Below are 12,531 nucleotides of genomic sequence, written 5' to 3'. Positions count from 1 at the left end.
TGGATTTTAAAAATACTGATCTTATCATAAAGAAAGAGAGCAGCTGAAGTCTAACAGCATGCATTACAGGTGGCTGTTCCTTCAGTAGCCCCTTGAAGGAAATAGAATTCCTAATTGATATGAAGTCATTTTGTAGCAGCAACACCTGAAGAGTAGAGAGAAAGGGAAGAAGATATGATAATGACTGTGTGATAAAACCGGTTAGCATTTGTGTGCTATAGTAAACACTCATGAGTATAAAGAAAGTACTAGCTAGCCACTAGAGATATCCACTTATGTTCATGATACAACCACTACAAACTCACGTTCTATCAAACTAGCATCAAGCACAAGATCCATCTTTAATTAATTTAATCCTATAGAGCTGTGACTCATTTTATTTGTGACTGTGCAGAGAGAAATTACTTTCCATACTTGCCTTGAACTTCAACCTTATCCTTCTCTATCAGTCATATTGAATAACACAAAAGCACATGCTCTGAAATTCATGTCCTGGTTTGGTTTTTTTTCCCCTCCAAAGATTATTCAGATCTTTCTACATGTGGCTTACTCAATAAAAAGCACAGAAAATTCCTGCCCCCACTCTTCCTTCTTTAGGAGAAAGAGCGATTTCTGATGCAGGGCAAAAAAGCTTATTAAATGAAAAGTCTTTTTCATCATGAGTAAGAAACATGGAAATTCTAGACTAAGGCAGAAAGATTTCTTTCCCATGCTTGGTTCAGAAATGAACAAACCATGTCCCACAGAGGGCCAGTGCACACATGATAGTGTATTTTCCCTTTTTTCCCCCCCCTTTAAAAGTGTGCTTTGTGGATATTACAGATTCTGCGAGTGTTGCTACTGTGCAGCTCCTTGCTGTAGCAGTAACCTATTCCAGCTGCTCTGCAGGTGTCATGGCACAGCAAGGATACAACTGTGCACACTGCTGGGATCAGAACTGCAGTGAGGGTGCCACGGTGTTCCTCATGATGGATTCACTTCCAAAGTTCGGTTCTTGCAAGGAAAAATGCAAACGTTCTTTTAAGCATTTTTTATCTTTCAAAGAAACAAGGTCAGAACAATAACCCCCCCGGGAGAGGCAGACAGTGGTGAGAGTACCATGAACCTTTAAAACAGCAAATTTGAAGGGCAGGAGTGCTGCTTCTCACCCTGGGTGACCAAGCTTGGTGTGAAGTTGTGGTACTGCTGCATAAGTCACGTGTCAGGGTTTGTAACATCTCTGACATAGCCATGAAAACACATGGATTGAAAAAACACTGTGGGCATCTTGGTGGCACCTTTAAGGTGCAAAAGGCTCCAGCATTCATGGGGACCTCTAATTGTCAGCTCCAACTGTGATTCTTCTCATGCACGGGGAGGAAGGGGAGGAAGTTCCTCCGGTTCTGCTTCAAAACAAAACATCTCACTTTTTCCTTCAAAAAAATTAGAAAAAGCTAAAGGAGTGCCAGAGCTAAATTCTAAGATCTAAAGGAAAAAACCTCTGGGGTTCTCTTTACCAGCAGGCTGCTGCAAGGCTATATGTACCTTTGGTCCAAGTCAGGCCTTCTGCTTTGGGATGCATCCCAGGGAAAGGTTTGCTTTCTTAAAATTCTTAGGTGAACCCTGTGTGCATGAAGTAGAGTGACAAGAAATAAGTTTTGCTTGTCAATTAAATATGCATAAGATTTTCTCTGGAGAAAAAAAATACATTTTTTTTTTAAACACATTATCAAAAAAACAAATGTAAGGCTTCAGCTAGGTTTAAAATGAGAAACGTGTAAAAAGGACCTGGAAAAATCCAATCCTGATGCCTATGTGAAGGAGAATCTGTAGTCTCCCAGGTCTCTCCACCCCTAACTATCTCCATAGGTAATTGTGGAATTCCTCATCACAGCCACACTGTTTTCCTTCTTTGGTAGAAAATCTTAAGGAATCACAGAGTTTGTTTTGACCTGCAGACTAAACACAGCCAAGCTTTCTAGAGAGCTGCTATTATCTCGTTAGATTTCCTCTTATCCTTGTGGTCATTTGTCAGTCTTTAAGCTCTCTGGTTTGTTTATAACAGAAATCCTGGCCTCAGCAAATATGCATTTGTAAGTTTGAGAATCTCTGTGTTTTAAAATAATATGACTGCTAAGTTGTAGGCACACAAGAACACATCAAGTTAAACTTCAAGTTAGATTTGGATCTATATCCAGGTTACTGACAGGAAAGTGCAGCGAAATAATAGGGACAAATGCCTTCAAATTGGCCAAACAATTTTGTGATTTTTTTTTCTTTTTTTTTTTAACTGCCAAAATTGGGCAGATCTCAGGCAAAATTTCTATGCATTGCACATTTTTGTTACTTCTGGCTGAATCTGTGCATGCTCTGACTTCTAAAATACAAGGCCTCCAGTGCAAGACACAAAAATCATGACAAATCTCAAACAGTTTCATCTAGGCCTCTTCCAATCTTGCCCACACAAGCTCCTACCTTCTTTGTGAGATTACTATTATGCCTGCTTCCTATTTTTTTCCCTTCAATATTTCTGTTTTCTCTCACACAGAATAGGAGAGAATAAGAGAATTAAGTGTCAAGAATTATCTCATTTTAATATATGGGATTTCTGTAATCGGAGCCTGCTGCCAGACTGCCATTCAGCATAGCCAAGTTCCTGTGTTTTATCACTAGCTTTATCAACAAGGCCTTTGCTAATTCTTCAGCGTCTACAAACACAGTCCTTGTTATTATTTTTCCTACTCAAATTCAGTCCAATAGCTCAGTTCCAGCATGAAATAGCACTGCTTTGGCAGTAGATTTCAAGGTTTCAGAGTCTTGTTGCCCTTTGCCAGTCTTGGCTTGCATTAACTCATTCTGCCACCTTTTGACTCACCTTATTCTCCTTTTACGAATTTTACTTCACTGATTGAGTTCCTGCCTCACCTTTTGTGCCTTTTACTCTGGTGTGGAATAAAGGATGGATCTCCTATATGAATATTTCTTGTGCCAGGCCACCTTCCTCTGGTAATGGAATTGCCCCTTGCTGCGACTAAACAAGGGAATTATTTTCCACCCTCCTCTCCCTCACAAAGTCACTTCTAGCTCTTAATTCCACCTTCCTCTGCTTCTGTTGTGGATTTATCTTTCTTATGGTCTAATAATAATAATGCTTACCTGCCTCTCACGGGTGTTGTGAAGATTAATTAGTTAATGAGCTCTAAAGATGAAAAGTGCTGCATCATTGCTAAATATTATTGTTGTTCTTATCCTGTACAGATTGAACTCATCAATATCGGTATTTCAATTATAAATCTCACCCTACCATTTTTCAATTAGTTTGACTAGATCATGTTATCCATCACTCACTCTACCCTCTTGTTCCTCTGGCTTATTTCTACCTTCCTGCTTTTGAGAATAAACACATAAACACCATATATATTCCTGTAAATAAAGGATTCACTTTTTATTTTAGAATGCTTCCATCTTTTTTAATATTAAAATTTAGAGCCCACAGCAGTCACTGAGCAAAGCAGTAGTTCCTGCTCCTTTACCTGAAGTAAAATTTTCTTTAAAGTGTGTGGCATTAGCTACTGCACACAGCAGAACCTCAGCAGAAATCACCTGACCACCTGGCCTCCAATACCTCCCTCCTGTTGGATCACCATCATGAACCATATTTTTTGCCTTCTTTTAGCAGTTATCTTTGAATCCATGAAACTTCCCTTTGCTTCTATGGATAGCAGTGGATTTGCTGAGTGAAACAAGAACTAGGAATTCCCCAGAACTTTTCAGCTCATGTAGAAACTTCCTGCAGTGCTGCTATCATGCAAGTCAGAAAGTACCATGCCTTGTTATTCCTTCCAACTGAATAGAAGATGTGCCTGACTGTACTCTTTGAGTAGAGTCTCCAGTCAGCTCCACTGCTTTTATTCTTGTTTATCTTTTCCCCTTTCAGCCATGGTTCTCATTCTGGTTTTGGATGCTTCTCAGTCTCATATTCTCTAAAATGTTCTGGGAACATATCTTGGGAATGTAGATTTTTCTGTGACTCTGTGTCACCTACTCCATCTTTTCATCTGTTCCTGTCTCTTAAGCTACACTATCCTGTTGCAGAAAACATGATGGCTCTTGAATAAAAAATGATTCTTAATCCTAGCTCCTAGAAGTTCCCTGGGTACATGTAGTAGAACCCTTAAAGCGAGGGCTGCTGTGCCATAAGCATGACAGGGAGGCCAGCGATGCTCTGGTTTGGGCTCAGGGTTTCCCTTTGCTGTGGTGTGTAGTTTCTGGTGCAGCAAGCAAGGATTGCTTGGGAGCAACTCCAAGACTTTAATTTCTGTGATGAGGCGAGTCTGCAACTCCCTTGAAAAAGCAAAACTATCCCCCTTACCCTGAATACACATGTGGGAGGGGACAAAAACTTGTAACAGAGGCAAACTGCCTATTTACATCCCAGGCAAGTGCCCTCAGCCCCAGACTAGAGTCAGGCTCAGCTGCCCTCTCTTGCTCTCCTCGGAGCTGTTCCACTTTGTACAAATAATTAAATAGTCATTGGGCCTGGGAGAGGGAGGCATCTACAACATCACTTGCAGGAAGGGAAGGACACGATTAACCCAAACTGCTGGGAAAAGAGCTTCAAACTCATCAAACTCTGTCAGATATCTTAACTCTCCCATCTCATGGCTAGACCTTGGGAAGCATAATCTTACTTTGGAGAGGCATTGTCAGATGAAGTAGAAATAATGCTGGCTGAGTTTAAACAACAACCATATTTGATATTTTCTGCTGATTGAGCTGTCCAGTTGACTGGAAAGGGCTGACAGCAGAGAGAGCCCTGGTCTGAGCAGAGCAGCTCCCAGGCCAGCTGGTGAGGGAATGGGTCTGCGCCAGGTAATTATTGCCTAGTGCAGAGGTCGAAAGCCTCAGAGAGGCTGATGTACTAATGAAACACAAATGGGACATCTGTGTTCAGGAGTTCAGCAAAGCACAGAAAACAGAGCTTTGCCAGGGATATCTGTACTACTGAAAGCAAACTCACTTTCCAGAGCTAAGGGAAACCCACTGAAGAGTGGAGGCATAAGAAAGCCTTTTGCATTGGACCTTTTTTTGTTTGCTCAACAGATCAAAGGTTTCTAATGATTGCTCTGGACACTACAACATTGCAGAGGGGAAGTGGAGGCACTGAATAGTGTGATGCCAGATCACATGTGGATATGAAGGAGGGATGAGAGGAGTAATAAAATAAAAGTTGAGGTAAATGAAGTTACTGGGAGCCTTTGGTGACAGGAAAGAACATCAGGGTATCGTGTGTGTGTATGTTGTTTATTCTAACTGGCTGTAGTTACAGATACAAATGTCAGCATATGAATTCAGGGTCTGTCTTTTGAGGCTTGCATAGCCATGTCATTAGAGCTGAGTTTCAAAAGTTTCTCTTTTTAACACTGGGAAAAAGTGGATGTATTAGATAGTATGCACACACATATATCTTTTTAAAAGTATGAGAGTATTTTCTTCAAAATAACCACCAGAAGGCTCAGGGCAGTGGCATTACTGAAACAACACTGTCACAGTCATGTTTAAGTGGAGATTTAGGGCATGTATCGGTAAAAGGATTTTGACGTAAAGCCTGCACATCAAGAACAGCCTCTCAGACTGGCCAGGACTAATTTGAGCAGTTCCTTAGGGCCTCCCTTTCAACTTAATTGGGGATGTTTGTTGCCCATTCTGGAGGTGCAGAACAATTGAATGAAGCAGGAGAGACTGTGAGGTATGGAGCTGAAATGCACCTTTTTTGACTGAGAAGCAAAGTGTAATTGGGATATCCTTCATGTTTCTGCAAGCTCCACCAAAGCTGGGCATGGCGAAAGGAGGTGTGCTGAGGTCTGTGCAGGCACATCTGTAGCCTTGGTGCAGCCAAAGGCATGCAGAGACTTATCCTGCTACTCCCAGCAGTGCACAGACTGGGTGGGAAGCACCAGGGCCAAGGGCAGGTCTGTGCTGGACTCATGAAACTTGAGAGACAAAAAGCCCCAGGTGCTGCTCAGCTTTCAGGGAAAGGAACCAGCTGGGCATCAGAACTAGTCCCCATATGAGCAGCTGATCAGCAGGGAGGGACAGCCAGGCTTGTCCTTGCCCTTTCCCTTTGTTGTTCTGTTCCACTATGTCAGCAGTACGAAGGCAAAAGCTTAGCTTAGCTGGAGCTGCTACGCCTGGGTCTCTCCTAGCCACAGAGGGCCTTGCTGTGTCCCCTTCCCAAAGTTATTGAGGTGGTCTCAGAGCAGCAGGACTTGGAGTCCGGTGTCCTTCTCGGCAGAGAAAAACACAGTGTTTCAGATTTTTGAGAGAGGCTCAGTAAACCCTCAGGTTGTCCCTGTGAAGGTGAGTGCAGCAGTTTACCAAAATTTCACTGGAGTGCCAGTGCTGGGTCTGATAGAAGACGACTCCTGGCTCGGAGGTGAGCGTGTGAATGCTGGCGCAGAAGTCCTGACTATGAAATACCATGAATGAACTTTGCTTAAAAGTGATCTCCAGAAATAACTAACATCTAGAGTAGGATAGGGGTTTCTTTTACACTTTCGGTGTTACTGGCTCTAACATTTTTATTTTGGCCATAAACTATTTGATGACTCATTTTAGAATTAATGCCTCCAAATATGAAGAATATATGCATATTTCTACCATTATATAAAGATGATAATCAACAATGGCAGGGTTAAAGCATTTGTGGCACAGGAAATCTGAGCTGGAACTGGTTGGTGCTGTGACAGCTCAAGTTGTGACCTGATCAAATCCCTGTGGCTAGACAAAAGGAGGCTCCCAGGGCAATATACACTGGCTTTGATGCTTAACAAGGGCACTCTTCCCATTCAGAAGCTTCTAATTCTTCCTCATGGCAGAAGGGACTCAGTGTCTGGTGTCTATGTGAGGCACAGCCAGGGTCTTTGGCACTGACAGCTTGTGGCATTACTTGTAAGAACAGGGACTTTTGCTGCATCCTCCTCTTGGCCACTGATTCAGGTAACCATGTTGAGCATATATAAAACACACTCCTGTTTTCCTACCTGCATGCAGTATTCCTTGAGTTCTGAGGCATGTTGCTGTATCATGTTGCTTCGCTTTGTTTGGACATTGATCTTCATTGGCACTAACGACTTCATTTCAGTGGTGGATGAATCACAAGTGTTTTGGCTAAAGACACAATTTTTATGTCATCTGTTATTGTAAGAAAATCTACCGACCTACACTTGAACAATGTAATGGGGCACATAACACAGCACTGTGTTGTTTTGCCACCACTTTTAAGCCGTGCTTGGATTCTTTTCCCACAATTTTCATATTAGTAGTTGTTATTCAAGACTTCAGCATATGATCACTTACACTTAGATCAGCTGCCCTAGCCTGCTTCTTGCACACTGTGAGTGCTGGCCACTACAGCGAGCTCTTGGCTACTACATTTGTGATTGTTTGCAGACAGGTCTGACTTGTTTGGAGAGGCAGCTGGGTAGCAATGAGTCAGCGGCTACCGGATATACTGGGATTATCCTAGTGAACACTGCATTAATTGCTAAACCTGAGGAAAAAAGCATGTGGGGAGGTGAAAACTCATTTTTGTTGAAGAGAAGCAGCAGCTTTTTGTTGCTTCTGGCTCTACAGTGAACTTGCAGGAGTAAATGCATGAAATATACTTGGCTATTGCTGTGATTAAATCTAGTTTGAACTACCTGTGTAGAAAAGCAGCAGTCTCTTTTTAGACTTGTCCTAGTTTTGACAAAGCATGCCTGTCCTTTAAGATAGTAGGAAAGAGAAATTTAGGGGAGCCCTGAGTGATAAATCCCCAGGAAGAGGGAGGAGCAAGTGTGCAGCATTATGCAGTAGAGCTCTGGAACCAGACATCACTGGAAATAAAACCAAATTAATCTAGATAAACAAAATAGTCAGCATAGCTAGGAAAGAAGACCACATGGTCTTTTGTTTCCCTGCTTAATTAACAGAACAAAAGGTGGGAAGCTGGAAATGAACTGGGTTCACCTTCCTTAAAATATGTAGAAGTGCTATCCTGTAGCATGAGGAATGATACTGGATCATTTTGTTCATTCAGATAATGTTCCTCATGTCCTGCCTTCTCACTGATGAAGTTGGCTTCTGGTTACTCAGCTTTAAACCAAATTCCAGACTGAGCCAGTGCAGTCTGTGCCACCACACACACAAGCAGCTAGTGTCTAGGTATTAATTGCTCCCTATTAAGATATCTGTGGCTTAGTGGACACAAATGAAAGGAGGGCAAGGTGTGCCCTGTAGTGAGGGACTGTGCTGGTCATTTGTCCAACACAGAGACTGGTTGGACACAGCCAGGTGAATTAGCCAGGTGGCACTGGGAGTATGGGGTCAGCTCCAAGAATAAAGCTACGGCAAACAGATGTATAGACCTGGGATGCATACTGCAGCCCTGGAAAAGGTGATTGCAGCCAGCACACAGGTGTAATGAGAGACCTGCTGCTCAGAGATTGCTTGTGAGGTTTTTTCACACTGCTTTTGGCCATTACAAATGTGGGAATTTGAAGTCTGCTACTTACCAAGCACTGTGGAATGTATTGCCCTCTTAGCCAAGGTTTATGCTGCTAACTTCTCTCAGCTAAGTCTACATGTAGTGTGGAGACCAGTAGGCAGATGCTGAAATAGCAATTTTACCTGCCCTATCTGTTGCCCTTCTTCCTGTGTACTATATCTAGAATTGTCGTTTTCTTAACATTTTCTTTTTAACACTCTTTTTTCTTTATACCTGAAAAGAAAAGGAAACTTCCCATACAGCCCTTGGGAGTCAGAATTATCTTAATTCGGTTAGTCCAGATCTCAGTCCAAGTCCTTTTGTATTATTTTTTCAGAAGAAATGGTTAGCCTGAAAAATCTGGAGTACTGCACCATATCTCCAGCCGAGCGGCTTTGTTTAATCTACTCATTGACTCTATAATACACAAATTAGCTCATTTAATATGAGGAAATGTAGAGGAAGCTGGAATCATTTGTCCTAACAGCTTTGGGGGAGATTATCAAAAAGAAGTAGAACTGGAGCATAGAGAGAAGAGAATGAAAATCTGTCCAAGTTCTCCAGGCTATCACTGTCAGTGGAAATTACTGAAAATGGTAACCTGATAGGAGGTTTCCCTTTAGAAAAAAATGGGTGTGGAAGTGGTGTTCCTTCTTTGGACAAATTCTCTAAGTGCAGTTTCTGCTGTGCCAGAAAAATGAAGATATGTTCAAGATGAAAATTTATTGCCTGGACAGAAAAAGATGCCTCTAATACCGCATGAAAAGGGCAGTTTGGAAGAGTAAGAGGTCAGCTTGTGGGAGGGGATGACCTTCCACAGGCTTTCAGACAGCAGTTGCCCATGGGGTGAGGAGGATTGAGTCTATGCTTGTCCTGTCCTCATGACCCAACTCTTAAGTGTCCCTCTGTGCTGTTCCGCAGAAAATCCCAATCTGCATTCCTTAGAAATGAAGGAACGCAGCTGAGTTTTCAAAGCCATCAAAACCTACTTGTGCTCATGTCCTTAAAACCATTCTTGAAATAGCTTCTGGCTTGGCCTTGCAGTCAGTTTGTCAAAGGCTTCCCTTTGTTTTCATTGTGCTATGTGGAAGCTCCATCCACACCTCAGAAGACAACATGCAGAGGATAACCATGTTTTAAGGTCAGATGTAAATTTTCAGAATGGTTTTCCAGTGGGCCTCTCCATTATCTCCACATGTCTATTGGATAAGTAATTGCCCAGCTGTCTCTGCAAAGAGGCAGATCCTCACTAGCAAGATGTGCTTGCCCTCCTTTGGTGACCATTTAGCTCCCCTGTGTTTGCTTCTCTGAGCTTCTTCAGTCTTCCACCACTCACTAGCTCCACAATCTGGCTGGGGTCTGTGGTGCATGGTCTGAGCAGCACCAAATGAAACACTGTGCTGTTTTGGCTGGAGTAATTTTCTTCCCAGTGGCTGGTATAGGGCTGTGTTTTGGATTTGTGCTGCAGACAGTGTTGATACTAAAGAGATGTTCTTGTTATTGCTGAGCAGGGCTTACACAGAGCCAAGGCCTTTTCTGCTTTTCGTACTGCCATGCTAGGGAGGAGACTGGGGCTGCATGGGAGACTGGTGGGATACACAGCCAGGACAGGCGACCCAAACTGACCAAAGGGATAGTCCAGACCATGTGGCATCATACTCAGTATATAAAATAGGGGAAAGAAGGAGGAAGGGAGGGACATTTGGAGTGATGGTGTTTGTTTTCACCATTACATGTGATGGGGCCCTGCTCTCCTGGAGGTGGCTGAACACCTGCCTAATTCTTTGGTTTGCTTTGACTGTGTGCACGGCTCTTGCTTTCCCTATTAAGTTGTCTTTATCTCAGGTCATGAGTTTTCTACCTTTTACCCTTCTGATTCTCTCCCCAGACCCACTGGTGAGGGAATGAGCGAGCAGCTGTGTGGGGCTTGGCTGCTGTCTGGGGTTAAACCACAACAAATAGCTGCATTTTTAACATATTTGAGGGCATATGGACACCCCTACTTCCCACCCTTGCCTGCAGGACTGTGGTTCCTGCTCTTGAGGACATTCATCACTTGGGCAGGGACTGCCCCGTTCAGGCTCCATGAGACTTTGGGTACCTGTGCAATGAAAGAACAGGGCCAGTGGAAGTACCAAAAATGTTAACAACCACAGACCTTTTTTATATATGCCTTCAGATTTAGGCAGAATTGGATTATTCAAATTGTTCCATTAGCCTTGAGTCATCAAGGGAAAGGTCTCATTTTGGCACTGCAGATGGGAGATGCTGCACTCCTTTGAAACTCTGGCTGCAAATGTGGCTGTGGGAAGAGCAGGACTTCTGGTGCTCTGAAGAAACCTAAGCCTGAATTGTATGAATAGGACATGACTGCTGCTGGGAGAAAGTCTGATGTGGCATTGGGTGCTGAGAAGTAGAAAATGTGACTCAGAGCTGTACTTCAGCCATGGCTCAGAGCTGTGAAAATTGGTATCAAAGGACACTGTTGTGTCTGAGCTGTCTTTCACACGCTCATCACACTGGCACAAGTGATCACTTAATATGGAGCGCAGCAGAGAGGTGGGTGATACCACGTGAAGGCAGCCAGGGGCCAGGGTGAGTGCTGACAGAGATATTGAGAGTGCTGAGGATAAAGGGAACGCTGCCTGAGCTCAGTTTTGTGCTCTGAGCAGATAATAGTATACAGAAAAGGCAAAAAAATTATGCTCGAGTCTTCTAATAAATTTTATACTTTTACTTAAAAGCAGAAAAACCAGCCAACCAAACAAAAATCCCCAAATAGGCTTTTAATCTTCATAAGTACAGATGATCTGTACATTTCACAAAAAAGAGCTGTAGAAAACACACACACACCTTTTAACTAGTGAGCAATTTAAAGACTAATAGGATTCATCCATAATTACATAGTTAAGTAAAATTTATGTATGAAGGAATTAACTGATTTCCCTGAGGGCAATATAAACCATAGAGACAGTGCTCTCATTTAAAAGTACCATCTCAATGTTAAAATACTTTGTCATTCTTCTGTAGCGATGGTTAGGTGCTGTGAGAGCCACATGGAAGTTTATTTACTGATCCACAGACAACTGATAACAGATCTCTGCTTTGTTTGGAATAGAAAACTTGAACAGCTTGTCTGCACCTCTCCACTCGGACATTAAATCAACATGGCTCTATTAGTGGCCCTAGGATGCCAGCTGAGCCATCTCTAAGCCTGTCACCGTGATGTCTTCATCTGTAACCAGAGCAGACGTGAGCTCCTGGCAGCTTCGGGAGGTGACAACAAATCCAATTAGCTCCTCTCCATGGCGCCACAATACTACTGTGAAACGGCCTGACAGGGAGGGTGGCTGCAATACCCTGCACAGTGGGCCATATCCTTCGTATTTAAAAAAAAAATCTACCAGCACTTAATTGCTGGAGTGACTTTCCAGGCGGTTGCTGGAACCTTGTGCACAATCTGGTCAGAAATGTGAGCTGTCCTGGAGGGCTGGATCATGCACAGCTTGGGGAGGGCTTTGCAAAAGGATAAAATGCTCCAAGAGGATAACTGTGTGCCAGCACTCTCATCCCCCTTCCTCACAAGGAAATTTTGGAAAAATCATGAAAAGCCAACCCCTTTCTGCTCCAGTCCCATGTTGCATAGAAATGGGGACTTTTGGTGCCTGGAGGTGGTGTGTGCTCCATACTGTCTCTTTTGGCTATGGTGCAAGCCAAAAGATGGAAGCAAACTCCCCACTCCAGACTTTGTCTGCTGGAAGGAAAGTGGGGGCTGTTTGGAGGACGTAGGATTTGGAGCAGACAATTTAGCAAAACTCCTTGATCATTGACTGGGAGGGGTTGGTAACACTGCTCAGAAGTTAAGGCTGGGCAGGCTGAACTTGGTTGTATTTAAATCCAGCTTCCTTCCTCCCAAACTAGTTAGCAAGTGCAAAGAAATATCTCACATGCTGATTAAAAGTTGCTGATGTCTCATGAGGCATAATAAATGAAATAATTTAATTCTTTTAGGTTCTCACTAATGC

The 12,531-nt window shown here is 43.0% G+C and overlaps 1 long non-coding RNA gene across 1 annotated transcript in view; it reads right to left on the bottom strand.

Annotated features, from left to right (window-relative positions):
* Positions 1 to 12,531, bottom strand: part of LOC116444938 — a 32,087-nt gene that overhangs the window by 10,485 nt on the left and 9,071 nt on the right. The window contains exon 2 of the long non-coding RNA XR_004240591.1: positions 1,525 to 1,602. This is a non-coding gene — a long non-coding RNA (uncharacterized LOC116444938). The remainder of the gene's footprint in view (positions 1 to 1,524; positions 1,603 to 12,531) is intronic.

Source organism: Corvus moneduloides, chromosome 6, assembly GCF_009650955.1.
Source record: "Corvus moneduloides isolate bCorMon1 chromosome 6, bCorMon1.pri, whole genome shotgun sequence".
Taxonomy (NCBI): domain Eukaryota; kingdom Metazoa; phylum Chordata; class Aves; order Passeriformes; family Corvidae; genus Corvus; species Corvus moneduloides.
This window is presented reverse-complemented; position numbering and strand designations above follow the sequence as displayed.